Genomic DNA, 18515 nt, shown 5'->3' on the forward strand with positions numbered 1-18515 from the left:
TTTTCAATTCTACCTTTCAGGASGCAGAAGTGCCAAGCACTTTAAGAAAGTATATGTCTACTCCTGTTGTCAGAAACCRTCTCTGGTCACTGAACCTCTATACCACTACAGATCTACTTCTAACCTTCCAATTTTCATTAATATTCTGGAAACAATTATGGACACTTCTCTAAGGTATTCTAAATGTCTCAAAACTCCTTGAATTAATTGTTCTGGCTTCACTCTAATTTACAGCATCATCACTATAAATGTACTATGACTAATTTCTGGTGATTTCTAGTGATTTCTGGAGAGAAATTAACAAAGATTAGATACTCTTGCCAACAATATTCTGTCTAAATCCAAGTCTGAAATTTTGATTCTGGGGAGCTGCAGATTTGTTTAGAGTCTTAGCAGGAATAAACACCCAAAAGGTAAGTGCTCATCCACAGACACCCAGACCAACTCAGTGTTGTCCCCATATGTTTGTAATGTGGAAGTGTGGGCAGTCTGAGCTCCTGTCCGGCCTCAACAAACAGTGTATGCACAACTGAAGAGATTCTTGGTGGAGCTGCTTTTTCTGTTCAGGGAACTCTTTTCTGACACACGGAGACAACACTTAAGGCATGTGTTGCCCTCTTGTATATCATCCATGCAACATATTAGGAAGGAGATATGGATGGAAGTGTTTTCAATGTGCTAACAGCACTGACCTTTGTATTTCCATTTGACAAAGCACATGAAATCTGAAACAGTCTGAAAGTCAAATTAAGATGGTTTCTAAAAGGTTTTATGTTTAATTATAGCATACATCTTTTTAAATATAAAAAATAAATTGAGGTCACATTATAATTGCATTTGCTGGGAGAGYTGCTGCCTGCTAATATGAATTGTTTTGTCTTTGTTCATAAACTGTAAGTTTGGGCCCAGCCAAATTTTGTTTCCTGCTGAGGTCCCTGCCCTGAGATAGGGTTGTGCATGGTCATGGCTAAAAATAGCAGAATGGCAAGCAGAATAAGGGGTATGTGGTAATTACTGTCAGTTGGAATCTGTTCTTCACTTGGATGTAAAGACCACTTTTTAGAGATGAGACTGAAACCCTCATAGAGCAGCATGATCTGTTCGTGTTCAAGTCTGCAAGTGGGTCAGCAATACCATAATAGAATTGAACTCTTAGAATAGTCATCTGCCAATTCATGCAAATGRCCCATATTATTAATTTGCTTGACAACTGTTTAATTTTCTCTTGTGATTAACTTTTCCTTTGAAGGTGACTCATGCAGCAACAAATCAAAGTGGACAATATTTTTTTGGCCCTGTGCAAAAAGGTGAACCAAAGCATTTGCACTATGCAGTTGTTGGAACCCTGTTCTTCTAGGCTAGTATCTACATGCCTTCCTTCATATCTTGCTTATTTATCTAGTTCTACAAGATGCCAAGATTGAGATGTATATGATACATAGTTACAAAAGTCTTATGAGCAACTTACAGAAGTGTTTGCTTAAGGAGCCATTTTGTATAAGAACAGAAATTGTATTGATGATGATGTCTTTCATAAATGCAGATTAACACAGAAATGATATCTTGGTGATTGGGGGGGGGGGAAGAAAATTTGAGTCCCCTATAAAACTAGTAGTAATCAAGAATAAATTTGGTTTCAGTTGGGAGAGCAATAGAGAATTCTATTATACCAGAAATTTTGCTATCAAATTAGTGAGATCTTCTTTAGTTGCTTCCTTTATTAGGTTTGAAATAATTCCAARAACAGCTCTATTGACTTTTAAAGAAATTACATTTATTAAAATTACATGAAGTCAGCAGAACTTTGCTGGGTTAAGTACATTTTGAAGACTAATTAAAGATGTGTATTTTTTCTGGGGAATGCATTATATCTATGCTTTCTCATTTTTTCATTTATATCTTGCTTATTTTCATTTTAATATTCAGAAAATTACTGGTTTACATTCAATGTAGGGAAAATGAATACAGAAGTTAACGTAATTTTGTGTCTTTTCTAACTTCTGTGACACTCGCCATGTCTTTCTTTTCCTTTCGCATTGTTTAACATGGAATGGAAGTGGTTATCTGTTAGCCCCTACCACCTTTTCTTCTGGCAACTAGTCACTTGTTCACATTAATAGAGGTATCATCATCAATCGCCTCATTTGCAGGATAAGGTGCAACACCATCACAAATAAAAGCCAGGATACGGCTTTCAGTTAGGTTCAGATTGCAGAAATTTATGTAGGTGAGTCTTCTCTTACACGCATCATCTCACGCGGTTCGGTGCCGCTACTCACAGGACGGATTGCACTGAGTCAGAGCACTGAGAACCAAGCAGCACACTTCTAAGATTTCTTTAGGTGTTAGCTGTACTTTGAATACTCCTTAGAACGGGATCCCCCTTAYGCCAGCGGGAGTGAGAAGACAGGCGTGCAATAGCTGCACAGCCTGGTATGTTCCTACCACCGCGAGTTCCAGGGCTTCAGTCATAGAAAGGGTTGGGGGAGGGTTTTCATGATCAGGAGGAGTGCTGTTGCCATGGCGTTTGAGCCCTCTTTCTTCACAAGATATGAAGATTTTGCTTTCTGAGGGTTCCCTCCATCTTCTGAGGTCTGTTTGATCTGAGCAGCACTATTGCAATGAATATTTAAAGGGGAAGGAGATGAGCGTGTCAGATGGACAAATGGAAGGGGAAAAGACTGATTTAAGATGGATGATTGCACAGGAACAAATTGGGAAAAAGCTTTCTTTGAATAAATGTGCCTGGAAACAAGAAAAGGGTTTTCAACAGGAGCGCTGGAACAGCCTTTGAATAGAGGTAAAAACTTACTTGCTTTTAATATTAACTTGGTACAGAAAAGGAAGGAAAGGTTGTTAGAAACAGCAGGGGACTTGGATCCAATCAGCCATGGTGTTCCTTCCCATCCACATTTCCCAGTGTTCCTAAAACCACTCCTGAAYCACCTGCTGGAATTGGCCATGATAATAAAAAGTGGTCCAATCCAGAGAGCTGCTGAGTGCTTGCTGCCAGACCGGTTCGACAGCGSTTGATATGCCTGGCACCCTGCTGGATACGTTTACCTTAGAGGATAGGGCTGTAGTGTAGTTTGAAACAGTCTGTCACCTAGATGGCTTGGGGTTTAACACAAACACACAAAAAAAGACAGTCTCTTGTACGACTCATACCCAGCTTGGTTTTAAAATATAAAATACTGTCTTTAGATATTCCCATTAGTATCTCACAGAGGCGGGTGCAGTCAACTGAGTTCAGGGTGCCTGCAGCATTCAACCACTTTGCTGCTGCCCAGTAATATAGTTTCTACTTATCAGAACCTAAACAGAGGTCTTGCGATTCTGCACGTTTGAAACAAAACTGATGATTGCTAACATTGCATGTAAGAATAATTTCTTCCATAGATGTCTGCTGGAGTAAATGGAAAAGCACCTTATACTTTAACAGCAGTTGAATTATTTGGACTCTTATGAACCTTAAACCAACTGAATTCTTGCTACAGATGGGCCTGTAATATAGTACAATTCTGGATGAATTTAGTTTTMTTACATTAAAGTTCTTTTAGATCATATTTACCTGAACTCAAAAAGACCTTTTCCCTCCATCACTAAAGGGAYGTGAAGTAACTTTCTTTTCACTAAGGAGTAAACTACCTTATGTTTGCTTGGGCTGTCAGTATATTCCAGGGCAGATAAATATTTATTTGAGCAGTTSACTGGTAGTAACACATGCCACAGCTCATGCACGTGTTCTGCCACTGTGGTAAACACAAGGCAACTAATTTAAAGTATCCTAGGCTGAACAGATTATAAGTAAATACATATTATCATATATAAAATATATGCTGATACAGACTGATTAAAGTATGTCCCCTAGATCAATGTTAGATTAGCCTAAAAATCTATAGAGTTGTTAAGATTCAAAAAGGTGTGGTATATTCAATAGCAGCAGTCAAGAGTTGACTAGTTAGTCCACTCCCCTGTCATTAGCTGTAAGCACATTTTGTTGTGTGTATTATAACTTTAAAGGGTAAAAGGATGTTTTATAGGGTGTTCTATCACAAAAACTGACAAGTCAAAAGAAATGTGCATAAAATTATTTTATGCTTAAATTGCTAAAGTTAAAATAGGCGTTTTATGACTGATTTTAACTCTCTTGGAGTTAGCTCATAAAAGGAAGACAAATCTATAGGTAGTGGTTTAATGAATCACAAAAAAAGCTCCAAATTTTTTCAAAGAACTGATCTAAGATGAGCTGAATGTCATGAGACAGATGCAGAAAGTATTATACTATCTACTATATATTTCCATTTCTTCTTCCTAACTTGTAAAACTTAGGACCAAATTGCTCAGTTTGCCATCATGTTTTTGAAGTCTCTTACTTTTTGAGGCATTTATTTCTAACATGGTCATAACCAGTATTTTTCATATTGATATACCGGTTACCTATTCAAGCACACAGTGTAAATATGTTGGGTGCAAACGCATTGACTTTGGTCATTTTCAGACTGTCTAAGAATATGTGATCAGAAAGACTGACTTCTTACTCAGCTACAAATTCCCATTTTGGCCTGGAGATTTTCGACATCTTAAGCTCTTTCTGATGTTATATTTTGGCCCTTGAAATTAAGGAAAACGTCAGTTTTGGCTCTAWATAGTCTATTTCGGGATCTGCCACTATTTTACTGTGTGATCTTGGAGAATTACTTAGCTAATATATATACAAATTTCCTTTGCTGTAAAATAGCAGTGCTGTTTAGTATGTCCTAGCATGCAGAGGCGCTGCCGTTGTTTGAAAAGTGAACTTGTAGAAAAGGTGTTATGATGAGAAAATTACCTTAAAAAACCCGTTAGGACTGAAACTCAGAAAAAGTATCTGGAAACACAGTAATAAAAAGAAYTGACTTTTCATAATTTGTTTAATGTTTGTTCTCAGTATTTACTAAATCCTCAGGACAATAATAATAATAAGGATAGCACCCTTCCTTTTTTACTGTTAGCTTTCTGGAGTCACAATTTTCTTAAAAGCTCCTGAAATGTCACCTGCTTTTACATATTGTGTAAAATTTTCACATTGTGTGTGAAAAGAGGTCACAGCATTTGCCTCACCATTAAATGACTGGCTAAGAAAAGTGCTCAGTAGAAGTAAAGTCACACAAAGTATATTTTTCCTGTTATATCATTCACATAGGATATGAGCCACTCGCTTTTCCTAAATTTTACRCTTTCTTGCTTAATGTACTTGAACAGTTCTACCTCCTGTTTTGTATGAAAGAAATGAACACTGAACATAACACCATACTCACTGTATCCCACAGATGTAAAAAGATATTAGTAACAATGAACATATGAAGGACTTCAAGGAAGACAATATAATAAAGCCATTCAATATGAGTTATGGTAAATAGAATTCTTAAAACTAGTTATCTTTTACGCTTATGTGAGATGTACTTATACTCTTACAAGATTAACAGTTTGATGGCTGAAGTGATACTGTCAATACAAATACTTCGACTGCTGTTACTATATGCAACATTTTCATTGTAAATGAGACTGATAAGACATCAACATAGTAAATATTAAATCCTAGTTCTGGTCTGCAATTACAAATGGGACTAATTAACCAGGTATGTTTCTAATTGGGTTGTACAGGAATATATTCTTYTAGAAAACTTGATAACCTTCTGCTCTACTGTGAGTAATAAAGAAACCATATAGAAGAAATTATAAAAATCACTAATGTTACTGTTTGAAGTAGGCAAATATTGAGTGAAAAATATAATCTAAAGAGGAAAATTCATTAATTTAAGGTGATCTAGATCCATTGCTAAATAAGGCACAGCAAACATGGATTTACTTTGGATTTGGATTTACAAGGATTTGGTTAAACCTAAAATCATATGTCTAGGAAGAAAGAATGCAAGCCAAAGTCAGAAGCTGGAAACTATATCCTGGGGAAAGATGTATGGATATAMGTAAATGAAGCAATTCCATCACTTGGCTCTGAGGCCAACTGGCCAGTTTAGCTGTATTCATATAATTAGTCTCAATTGATCTGCATAACAGGACAGCCTCACGCAAACAGCTTATTGGTTATAGTCCCTGGATTAGGCTAAGTTCCCAGCCAGATTTGGGACTATTCTAACAATTTAATATGTAGGTGATCAAGTTATAGGGCCAGGATTTTGTTATTTTACAGAAATATAACCTGAGAATCTAAAAAGAAGTAAGAGTCATGGCAAATAAGCGCTTAGTGCAATCCTGCAGCCAAAATAGGTGTGCTGTCTTGGCTATATACAACTGCTTTTAAGCAGGTATATAGAAGTTATGTGACTTTTGTATTTTTTACTGACTGTTGTTGAAATGTAATTATGATGTCCTCAGAAAAAGGATATTGATCAACTGAAACAGGTTTAAGAAGATCTAAGACAATGGTTGAAGGTGTATGAAACATATCTCGTTGTAAATGCCCTCAGGAGACATTTAGCTTGGGAAAAAAAAAGAAAAAAGAAAAAAAGAGTTGAGGAGTGGCATGATCAGCTCCTGAGCAGTCCATGCGGGATGCAAGATGTCACACAAATAGCAGAGGTAAAATAGGGCTCACTGTCTTGCACACGGTTCAGTGCTGCTTTAACTAGATTGCTTCCAGCATTCAGCCTATGTCAGGTATCTCTAAAGTACACTGCAACTGCTAGTGCAGACATGTGTTTTGATCTCAGGAAAAATCCCATGAACAGATTTCTGTATAGTAAATCACTGTATACCAAATCACTGACCAATGCCCAATTGTACATGAGTTGTCAACTCCAAGCTATCATTTTCATAGCTGCTGCATTTGCAAAGTTTCTGCATTCCCTGGATGGAGGTGTCTCCCCTATCCTTTTCAAGATCCTCATCATACAGAATACATATTTGACTTTTATGGTATCTCTATGGCTTAGTTTTCATATAAAATAATCTGACATAGGATTTGACAACATCTTTGTCTATTCTGGTCAGCATGATATTTATTGAACAGCTAAGACTGCTTTTTTATGTTGTGAGGGTCAATAAGTAATTGTAAATTTTTTGAACACATATAACAAAGTGAAAAATGTTAAAAATTAGATTCCTGTTCTCAGATTATCAGATGTATCAAGCTGTAACAATTAGATTATCAAATCATTATCACAACTGCATTCCAACAAACTACTTTAGAGTTAAGCATGAAAACAGTTTGTGTTTATATTTTTTAATCATTTTACTTGAATGATAAAAAGTAGCTTGTACATCTCACTCCTCTCTTCCCAAGCCCATTGTGAAAGCTATGAAAGTATCTGGTTAATTTGTTACGATTCTGCCATTTCTAAAAACATTAAGACTTGGAAATACAACTACCTTTTGGACACTGAGTAATTAGGACCGCACTTCCCATCTACATTAATTAAAATACAGCTACTTGCAAAGGAACTTATTACTCACTGTTCTTGATTTTCATCTGATGCAAACAACTGACAAAGCAACATGTACACCACTCGAAGGTCTGGTGTAATATGGCTATCGGAAACTGAGTCCTCCTGCAATGCTTTTGCAATAAAGTGAATCAGGTAAGAAATTCCTGATTTCAGAAAGTTCTTCTCCTCACAGAAATGGTAAGTAGTAACCACACTATTAAAATTTTTTTATATATTTTTCTCTAATTAAAGCTTTTAGGAGATCAGAGAGTGTGTTTTGTGATACTAGCTGGCCAATGATGCTGTGAGGAACCTAAAGACTTCCTTCAGCTCCTTGCCTTAAGCTGCTGTGTGTCTAGGGATGGTAGAACAGATTACCTCTTGGAGTGCCCTGGGTTTTGAGATCTCTTATTTGAAAGCCCTCTGAGCTKCAAGAGGTATAAAAGTGTTGTGCTAAGGACACTATGACAGCCTTCATCCATGATTCCTGTGGTTTAATTGCCTTATCTTTGACCTTATAGTATTATTTTACTGTAACTGACATGAGTTGATGGTAAGGGAAGAAGACATTGCTAGACCATAAGCTAGAGCTATTTACAGTGTGGCAATGACCAAGCTCCTTCTATCYTGTACTTCATTTTTATTATTGTCATTATTCCCACCAAAGAGAAAGATTTAAAAATATAAAAGCATACCACAGCATAGAAAAGTAAAACATAGCAGAACAGCTTAAACCATATTCAGCCTTCCTAAAACAAAGAGTAAGTCAAATTTGAAATTGCACTTAAATAAAATTACAAAGAAAAGTGGCATATTCAGTTGAGTTTTATAGTAATGAGCAATGATAGAGTGACTGTCTCACTTGAAAGGCAGTAGTTTCTCTAATAYACTTACTGTCTGCTGGGCAATACAAATAGAGTTAGGGCTATACAGAGTGGTCCTGTTTATAATTTCTGTATCACGTTTCAGTAGGCACAGGACTGGCATCACTCAAGAAAATACCCAAGCTAGCTTTAAATGAAAGTGCTTTGGTAGGAGAAGCTGCCTAGCTTGCATAGCTGTGTTAATGCAGCACTCACTAATTTACTCCCTTTCTCACTGACAGAACTAGGCTAGATATTTGGGTATTTCTGCATGGAAATGGATTATCCAGTGTAGACATAGTGTTTAAGATGTTYGAGTGTCTTTAAATATAATCTGTAACTTTTAACATTTGGCTTAAGGAGGAGCCGCATACAATTTTATTACTCATTTATTTCTGTTCCACATCCCTGCCCGTAATTCCCAATGTTCATTTTGTCTAGAAATTTACTGATTTCTATGAGCTTACTAACATTTGTTTACAAAGTTAATTTGTAAAGGTTAAAAGAAGTTAAAGTAAAAGTAAAGGAAAGTTAAGGAAAAATTTGACTGTATGACAGATAGGAAGCATTTCATTCATGTTTTGTAAACAAGGAACCCAAAGACAGGGATATTACTCAAAAACTGAATGAAGACATGATACAATCAATCCTGTATCACTTTGCACTACTTTGCTTTATTCTTTCTAAAATTTTTTWAAATTTATTTTAAGCACAGGTTTTTCAGCATGACAGAACAGCACAAATTATTCAAAGCACACTAGTCATTTAAATTGGGTTTACATCTGGTTTGCATCACCAGAACAGCACAAAGCAGCTAAAACGCACTAGTGAATCTAGCCCCTACTTTGGTTTWGAGGAGCCACATTTAGCTGAAACCCACATTATTTGGTGGCTGGGCAGGAGGAAGGATGTAGACTCTCAGTTCATATACTTGTGTGCTTCAGATATTCCTGTCGGTTCCCGCCTGAGTTACACTGCATGGATGCTTTCTTTGTGCATTAAAGACAGCAGCAGTGCCAGGGGAAACCTTCTGACTTAGGGCAGAGGCACAAAATCTCTGCAGAAAGATTTCTGAGTCAGTTAATCTGCCAGTGAAATGGAGCGACGCATGTATCCAGCCTCCCATATCATGGACTCGCTGTAGCCAGCTCCTGCAGAGCTGTCGCGATGACGGGYTGAGTTCCCTCAAAGGTTGCAGGACCCCCCCAAGAGTCATCAAAACTACTTACACAAACCTATTTACAACCTGCATAGTTATAGCCATTAGCTATAACAATGCATAAATGAGCTTAATTACAAATTAATAAATTCATTTTTTATACCCTGCATACAGGCTTTTAATTAATTAACAATATGGAAGGTTTGACYGTGTTATTATTAAGATTATTCAGAACAAACAACAGGTCAATAGAAATGCTAAATGTCTTGAATGATTTAGTTTTTAACCAGTTTAAACTCAATATGAACTTGTCAGCTCATAAAAAAACTCATTCTGTATTCACGGAATAGGCACTACAAGTAAGGTGAGGATATATTTTTCATTAAAAAAGCTGATGTTGAGTCCTTGAGSCCAAATAAATCCTTATCTTAACTATGGAATCATGATCAATAAAGCTGTAATGCAAATGTGATAAACATCTCCATAAGAGCTAATATTGTTTCACTTAGCACACTTTTAGAGCATTCCTAAGAATATCCATATGTTTCACATTTAAAGGCAAGCATGAAGCAAACAAGTGAAAAAGTGGTTTCTTTCACTTATTATAGGAGTAGAAAAAGTCTAATTTTATTTAAAAGGTGCTAAGATTATAGAAGGTATTCATGCTAATGTATTTGCATAGAAACAAATATATACATATCTATACATATAAACACACATATATCCATATATATATATATATATATATATGCCATTTATAGGTGGCAAACCATTCTCATGTTTAATTTGAGACTGGCTTAAGTCTAAGATTGTCTGACATCTTTTCTATCCTGTCTTAATAATGATGCCACTCAGTCTCCTCCTTAGTCTTTTAGGAGATGAGGACTCCAGCATCTGAGTGGCTTTCTTTAAAATGCAATTTATTTATTTTCTGAGTATCTTATTTTTTGTGAAGGGTTTCTTATCTCTACTGAGTTTCTACTATTCTCCACTTGTCCACATTTTGCTGTGGAGAACTATGTTGTTCCAAGTTTTATCTGCTGCTGATTTCCAGCTATGAGAAATCCTAGGTCTTTAGGTCCTGACCATGTTTTATAGATCTCTGGTTTCTTGTTCCTGTATTTTTCTTATGAATAAATTAAAGCAGGGCTACTGCAATGTTAGTCTGGTCAATACTTGTGCTCCTCAAGCATGATTCTAACTCATCCCTACTCTTGGGGAGAATTTGTGTCACAAGCCCTTCAAAACCATTTAGATTTTGTGGGAAATTTACACATAATTTTTGAAATTATGCACATTGTTCAGCATCCATGTTCCTTAAAACGAACCCTAACACTGAGCAATTAGAAGTGATGCTAATTCAAATGTACAGAGTTCATAGATAGGTGCCCCTTCACATGTAGCTTGTATTTACTGCACTTCCTGAAAATGAAAAATTGCTCTTCAAGAACCTTTCATTTTCTTTTCAGAGTAGTAGAGAGTGGATTAGGAGAATTTTTCACTAGGCTGTCAGTCAGATTTTGATTCAAATCAACCGTGCRGAGAGTTAATTTTCACCAGACAGCTTTTCAGTAGCCTTTTTGAAATGAGTTCATGGGTTCAAGGCAATTCCTTGTGCACAGGTGTCYATATTGCATAACAACTCTCCCACACACTACTCTTATCTGTAATTTTCAACATATAGAGCAAGAGCATTGGCTTCTACACMCCTAGGCAGACCTCTTAACTCAATGTTAGATACAACAAAGGGACACGAACGTCTAGTGCTGTACCTGCTCCGGTGCGAGAGGACACTGCTGCCAGGCTAGCACCTTGTGCAAATACAGTACGTGCTCCTTGTCACACACAAAACCTAAGGAGCACTGAAGGAAATTATGAGGCAGCAGGTTCATAGCAAACAAAAGGAAGTACCTTTTCACATAGCTCRTAATTAAATTGTGGTGCTCATTGCCACAGAATGATGTTGAGACCAAAGTATAAATGGTTAAAAAAAAAAGGGAGTACAGAAATACAATAGCGTATTAAATACGATGGTTTAGAGGCAACTCCCAGTTTAAGAAATCCCTGTACTACTGATTGTTCAAGCTTGAAAGGATACACCAGGAAAAGATCACTTTATACAAATCCCACTTCATTTTTTCCCCTTCAGCATCTGATAATGACTACGGTCAGAGCCAGGATATTGAACTAGATGTCCAACTCACTATAGCCATTCGTTTGATCTTATGCTTTTAATCAAATTGTGTTCCTATTTTGTCCAGAAGGAACTAAGGCCCTGATTGAAAAAGGCATTTAAATATCTAACTCTCACAGATTTTAGAGAGCTAAATATTTATGCTTATCATGGCCTTCATTTCTTAGGCTGTAAACTTTTTGGAGTGGGGTAGGTGTGCCTTCCTTTTTAGGACGCCTTTGCTTATTTTGAATTTGGAGTTAAATAAAAAAGATCTTGGTAACAGTGATAACAGTGTGTAACACTGTCTCCTTATAAAGATTAAATAATCCGCTTGCCGAAATGGCTTGTGCCAAAGCAAAGTCCTGAGTGCTTTACGTAAGGATGATGACACTAGCATCCATTGATGTGAATAAGAATTAACTTCCTTTATAAAACTCCACAGATTTGTGGTACATGTATATTAYATTTGTAGAATGCTACTTATCACCTGTTACCCTCAGTACTATTGCCAGATGACATGTAACTTACATTTACCTAGCAGGCTATTTGAGATTTCATCCATTTTGCAAAAGCATCTGGCTGCAAACCTATGACATATGTTGGTGAACATCCAGACAYGAGAATGAGGAAACCAAATACTGAAAATCCGAGATTTTTTTTTCCCTCCGCCAGTTCTAAGCCTGACAGCGCAGTGAAGGTTTCCTTATAAATAAACAAGAAGAGGCAGTGCAGTATACAGCGGATGGTGCAATACAGGGCTGACAACAAGTTAGCAGTTAAGCGAGCTGGACAGCCTCAGCCTCCCTCGACTGCCAGTGGCTTTTATCCCAAGGAGAGGTAAAGAACCACTGGAAAAGTGTGTGGCGGAGGGCAGAGGCCGGGAAGCATTGCAGCTCCCCCGCTCGCAGCCCGGGCACCGCAACAGCTGGTGTTTCCTAGGGCGCGGGGAAGCCCCCGGCTGCTGCGGGCGAAGCGGGCCGAGCCGAGCCGAGCCGAGCCGAGCCGGGCCGGCAGCAGCCGCTGCCCCGCCGGGCGCGCCGGCACCTGCTCCCGCCGCCGCCCTGCCGCCCCGCCCGCATCCCGCCGACATTTCCAGGGAAGGGGCGGGCAGGGGAGGATGCTGCCGCGTCCCAGCGCCCCAGCGGTGCCGCAGGGGGGCGCGGGGCGGGGAAGCGGCAGCGGGGCGCTGCGGGCTCCCGGGCCCGGCCCGGCCGGGCTCTGCGCGGGGAGCCGCGGAGGGGAAACGCAGCCAGGAAGGCAACTCTTCACCTGAGAGCAAAGGCGCGTTCGTTCGCCCTCGCCTTCCTCCGGCTCCTCAGATTAAAGCAATAATAACAATAATAATAATCATAGCAGCACCCCCCCCCCCCGCGCAAGGGGCCCGGCGGTATGAGGAGGCAAGGAGGAAGGACAAGAGCAGAGGCAGGAGGAGCCCTGCCTCGCCTGCAGGCTGCCGGCTCTCACACACCGCCAGCCCATGCCCCTCGGCTGCCCCGGGGGCGGCCCGGTCCCTCCCCCCGGGCCTCCCGGGCCGGGCAGCGGCGCCCGGCGCGGCGGATGCCCGGCGGCATCGCCCGGGGCCGCGGCCGGGGCGGCGGGGCCCCTCTCCCACCGCTTTGTGCACCGCGGGCGCGGAGCGACGAGCGCGCACACACACTCCACCTTACAGCCTCGGCGCCGCAGCCGCCCGTTGTTGCACACGCACACACACTCACACACTCACACCCTTACACACAGACAGCTCCTCCGGTGAGCGCATTTTCAGTCGCACTCTCCACCACCCTCCATCCATCCTCTCTCCCCCCCCCCTTTTTTTTTCACTCCATGCATCGGTATAAAGCAGACATTTTGATGCCATTTAACAAGGTTCAGGCTTAAATAAAAACGGACTGCCTTACCCACCCCCGCCTGGCTGCGCGTGCTCGGCACCCAGCGATCCCGCGGAAAGGCTTGTGCGGCTCGTCCCTAGCGGAGCCGGTTTGCTGCCATCCGCCCAACTTCAGCACCCAGCCGGCAGGGAGAGAGAGAGGCAGGGAGGGAGGGCGGGCGGGAGGGATGCGAGGCGAGGCGAGGCGAGGCGCGGAGAGGCAGGGAGCGCACATGCGCTCTGCCACCGGCGCCGGAGCGCGGCGGCAGCGGGAGTTTCCCCGCTCGGCCCCGGCGGGTGAGTCACGGCGCGGCCGCCCGCGGATGCTCCGCCGGGCTCGGCCGCCGGCCCCGGGGGAGGTCCCCGGGCAGCACGGCCTCCCCCGCGGCGGGAGCGGGCGGGCGCTGCCGCCGGGGGCTGCGGACGCCCCCCGCGGGCGGGGCCCCCTCGCGCGGGCGCCCCTGCGCCTGGCCGCGGAGCGCGTTTCGGCAGCGCGGAAAACGCCTCGGTGGCAAGAAGTGAAACGCTAGCTGTGCTGGGTGCCTCCCTTTTCTTCCCTTCTTTCTTTCTAATGCCCGCGTTGGTATGTCAAAATAGGGAGGGGGGGAAAGGTACATAAAACACCGCCCAGTTCTTCATTTTCCTCCGTGCAGATGACACAGGTCCAGGGATTCAGTGGCCGAATAACTTCTTGACGGCAGGCACTTGAAGCTCGACCCCTAAATACAGAACTGGCAKGGATCTGCTAGTCACGGTCTCAGAAATCAAGACCAGGATGTTCCGAAAATSTTTCAGTGATGAATCCTGCCAGATCTTACCAGTTATTTTTTCCCCTAGCTTTCCAAATTCCAGTTTCCAAATTTTSGCTCAAGAGAAAACATTATTTAGCTTACCTACTGCACCTTAAAAGTCTGGAGCCTGATCACCTCAAGGCAACAGCACTGGAAAAATACATATTTGGCATCTGGGTCCTGTCAAATCATGCCACAATTCCAGAAATGTTAATAACAAGAGAGAGAACACATTGCTGCATTTATCATTCAGCCAAAGCAGTCTGACAAGATGGTACAAAAAGACGCAGGGCTGGATTAAGGTGGTGCTGTGCCCTGCCAAAAACCCATATTAATTCTGTTCACAAAATGTGTCTGGACTCCTGTATATTACATACAGACCAAGAAAGTGCTACAAAAACTGAAACCAAAACTGCACAGATGTTAGTAGGGTTGAAATTAAAGGGATTGAAAGCAATCTAGAGGGCTACCCCATGGGACACCTGTAACAGCGTAAGCAAATCTAAAACATCTCAACTCCCAAGAATCTGTCTTCAAAGCCTACCTAACTTAACAGTATGGCGGTAGCATATACCACTCCTATTTTCTTCTATCTTAATCCCCATGGAGAAGAAGTCTGAGAATAGAAAATCAGAACTCTGCTTGATACTAAAGTTACGGGCTAAACGAAGACACTTGTTTTATATCACATTCCTATCCAAGGTAACTCTTCAATTTTATGCACAAAACTTTAAGTTGGTCTCCTCTTTCTCTTACAGATGCTCATAGGTCTTCCCTGGCAAACATCTCCCTCTGCTCCGTGAGTATCAACAGCCCTCTTCTCTTGAATTGTCCAACTAATTAAGATAATTAAACTAAAAGCAACTGCTGTTTAGCTTGATCTTTAAGCTTCTGTTCAGGACTTGAAAAGCTTGAGGGCCTGAAAAGTTGTTTATTCAAAATATCTCATGTGTCCTAATAAAAAATGCTACCTGCGTGTACAGTCTTGCCCTCAGAAAATCAGGCCATTTTTAGTTACATACCTAAATAAAGAGGTAAGTGTAATTTCAGAGTTACACATCTRTCTGAGTGGATGGCAACTTGGAAGTCTTTACTGAAATTTGGCTCCCATTCTCTTTTAAAAGGAGAGCCAGAAAGAATATTAAAAATAACAAAAAATATTTGTGGAAGTGTTATCAGTGTTGAATATGTTGCCACCTCAGCTTTGTTGTTCACAGAGGGTTAAAGGGAGAGTTAAAACTATCTTACCTTCGTGCAGTCCATACCCTGGACTGAAGTAGGATAGCCCTTCTAAGAATGTGACAGGTGTGTGTATTAGATTTTCTTATCCTCCAAGAATACAGATCTATAGAAGATACTCAGAAAAGGTCATACTTTGGTATTGGAAAAGTCCAAACCAAGAACAAGGCTCATCTCAAGGAAAGTAAATAGAAATCAGAGGGGTCATTGATGAATGTGTTGCCTAAAGTGGGGAAATACATGCTAGTTTCCTGCTACTCCCATACTGATGGCCATCTGACAGGCAGTGTTCTGGAGAGTACAATGAACAGCAGATAATGTCTTTGTGTTGCTTGTTCTTTCCTCTTTTTGGAGAATTCCTTGACTAGAAAAAGATAATTTTGTAGTCTGCCAAAACAGGGTTTTGAGTTTTGCATATATTTTTGCAATTTTTAAAGGGAAAAAATAAGTTTAATTAGATGTGCTTCAGAAGGACTGAGAGTGAGTGATGAAGGATAACAAGGAAGAATGACTGTTCAGAATTTGATGCTTGTTCCATTATGAGTTTCTTCTATAGGTTGTGCAAAGTGGTGATACTTTCATAAAGAAAACACCTTATTATTCTTTAGGTTATTTGTTAATTGTGATGCTTAGAATCTATTTAGATACCTTCCTACAGCTCTAAGGAGCATCAGTTCTGTTCTCAACTCAGGCCTCAACTCATGATAGCCCCCCTGTTTAGGAAATATTCTTACATTAAGCTCATACTTTTGAGTGTATTGACTTTATACTGAGGGCATTAAGCCTTCAGCACATGCTTAATATTAGGAAGAGAGTTTTGCTTTCAAAAAAGCTGCGAAACCTGTCAAAGCAAGTCTCTTCTCCTAAAGGTTTAGTAAGTCCATAGAAAGTATATGTGGACATTCAACCTAAAAGGGATAATGGATAGGAATTAAAAATTAATTAAAATTTTTTTACCCACATATCAGAATAAAAACCCCCACAGTTTTAATAATTTTATAAGCTAGAAAATACTGTATGTAAAATGTTCAAATGAGTAAAAGACTTTAGCTTTCTATGACTCTCTTAATGTTTCTGACAGCTCTGAACAAGCCCAGCCATTCATATTTACCACAGTTTCCTGCACTTAAATCATTTCTTGGTGTTCTTTGAACTCCTGTTTATAAATCCAGTTACTTTCAATAGCTGTTCAGTCATTCTGTTCAGACCACTGACTAATCCTTGTGCCTATTTTAGACCCCWGCAATTATGTTCAATGACTTTTTTCTTTCTTCTAGGCCTTTCTACCCTCTCTCCCTAGTTCATGTCTCTTGTTCCGTACTTCTTTACTTATCCTCTCCCAAACAATTTCTCATGAATCCCTTGCTTTTTTATTAAAACCTAAATTTATTTTTTTTTCTCCAGTGAATTGTCACTGAGTTTAACGAAAAGAGGAATGGATGGTGTATTATGAAAGGGCTTGCAAAAATCTAGAACACCATGGAAATGAGAAGGCTTTCTGATGTAGAGATTCTATATAAATCTAACAAAAATATTTTATCTACAATTTAATGCTCTTGATATCAGGGATTCCTACTGACTTTAGCGGACCTTAAGCTAGTTATTTTCCAGTATTTAGTCTAAATGATTGATTGAAGTTGACTGGGTAACCAGTTTCCTATTTTACCTGTAGAAAACAAGACATTTAGAATTTGTCATTGTCATTAAGCCTTTCAGATTACATTCTGTTAATAGTAGTCTCTGCTCATCTTTATCTCAGAAAAACCCCTGTCATAGTCCAAGTCTTGAAACTGATCAGAAAGTCATGATCTTCTATTTTCACAATGTTGCTTCCATGTAGTATGAAATTATTTAAAATGAGACTGAACCGTTGATTATATAATTCTTCTTTTCTCTGCAAGCGGCAGTGTAGCAACAGCTCCAAGATGCTTACATTTGTACCATCAGCTAGGCAATAGATTAGAAAAGTCTGCTGTAATTACAGAGGTGACTGTGTATTTATATCTACTCCATGAAAACACTGGTTTGAGGTTTTCTTGGCTATGTCTGTGCAATACTGTGGTTCTTTTAAAATCATGACAGTGCTTTTAACTATAGTGAGGTCTAATGCTATTTGACACTATTAGGAAGAGTTTAAAGAATGAAATAGACCTTTCTATGCTGCTATCTCAAAGACCTAGAAAACTAAAAAAAACTAATTAATCCTTTTTGGCACAAGGCAGATAAGTTGAAGAAGTGATCATCTTGAGTTGGCTGTTTGGATGGAAAGGTGGCCGTCTGATGCTCACAAAAGGTGGGTAGAGCCACAGCATCTCAGTATTACAGAGACTTACCTTGCTGTAGCAATAGGGCAAACAAACTCACAGTCTATCTCTGAGAGTCCAGCTTCAGATTTTCCTGGGCAACATTTGTAATTTGGCTCGTTTATATGCAGAAATAAAGGCCTCAGAAGTCCCCTTATTAAAGAACTGCTCTTTGCAGATGGCAGCACACTTGTAGCTCACTCAGAGCAAGACCCAGAGATAATGACATCTTCTTTTGCAGCTGTTTCTGTTAACTTTAGCTGAGCAATCAGCATTTCAAAGGCTAGTATTATGTGCCACAGCCACCAAAAAACAAAGTCCATTTATTCAAATGGGAAGAAAAATGTCACTAGCGCTAAACTGAAGGGACCGAGCTCTGAACCACTCCTCTTCGCTTGAGTTACCCAGCAGGTCGCTTGATCCTAGCTCAGTAATAAACTGGTATATTTATTTTACCATTTTATCAAATACATTCTGTCACAAGCTAGATGAAGATTGTTAGCACTATTCCTAGAGCTAAATATATTTTATCATATTATTGCAGACTTTCTCCCTTACTTTAACAGCTAGAGTGGCAAGATTTTAAAAGGTATCATTGCACAGCAATGTGAGATGGAGGTTTGTCCCAGTTACCTAGTGGTCTGAGCATTCTGCACTGAAACACTTCTGGACTTTAACTAACAGCGAACA

General features: G+C 40.0%; 1 protein-coding gene across 1 annotated transcript in view; it reads right to left on the reverse strand.

Moving 5' to 3' along the window:
* RGS17 (regulator of G protein signaling 17) overlaps window positions 1-13583 on the reverse strand; it is a 74222-nt gene extending 60639 nt beyond the window's left edge. Inside the window, exon 1 of the mRNA XM_085308432.1 lies at window positions 13524-13583. The gene's annotated coding sequence lies outside the window, so the exon portion shown is untranslated. The remainder of the gene's footprint in view (window positions 1-13523) is intronic.
* Between the last annotated feature and the right edge of the window lie 4932 nt (window positions 13584-18515).

Source organism: Rhea americana, unplaced genomic scaffold (assembly GCF_003343005.1).
Source record: "Rhea americana isolate MKP2758 unplaced genomic scaffold, rheAme1 scaffold_275, whole genome shotgun sequence".
NCBI lineage: Eukaryota > Metazoa > Chordata > Aves > Rheiformes > Rheidae > Rhea > Rhea americana.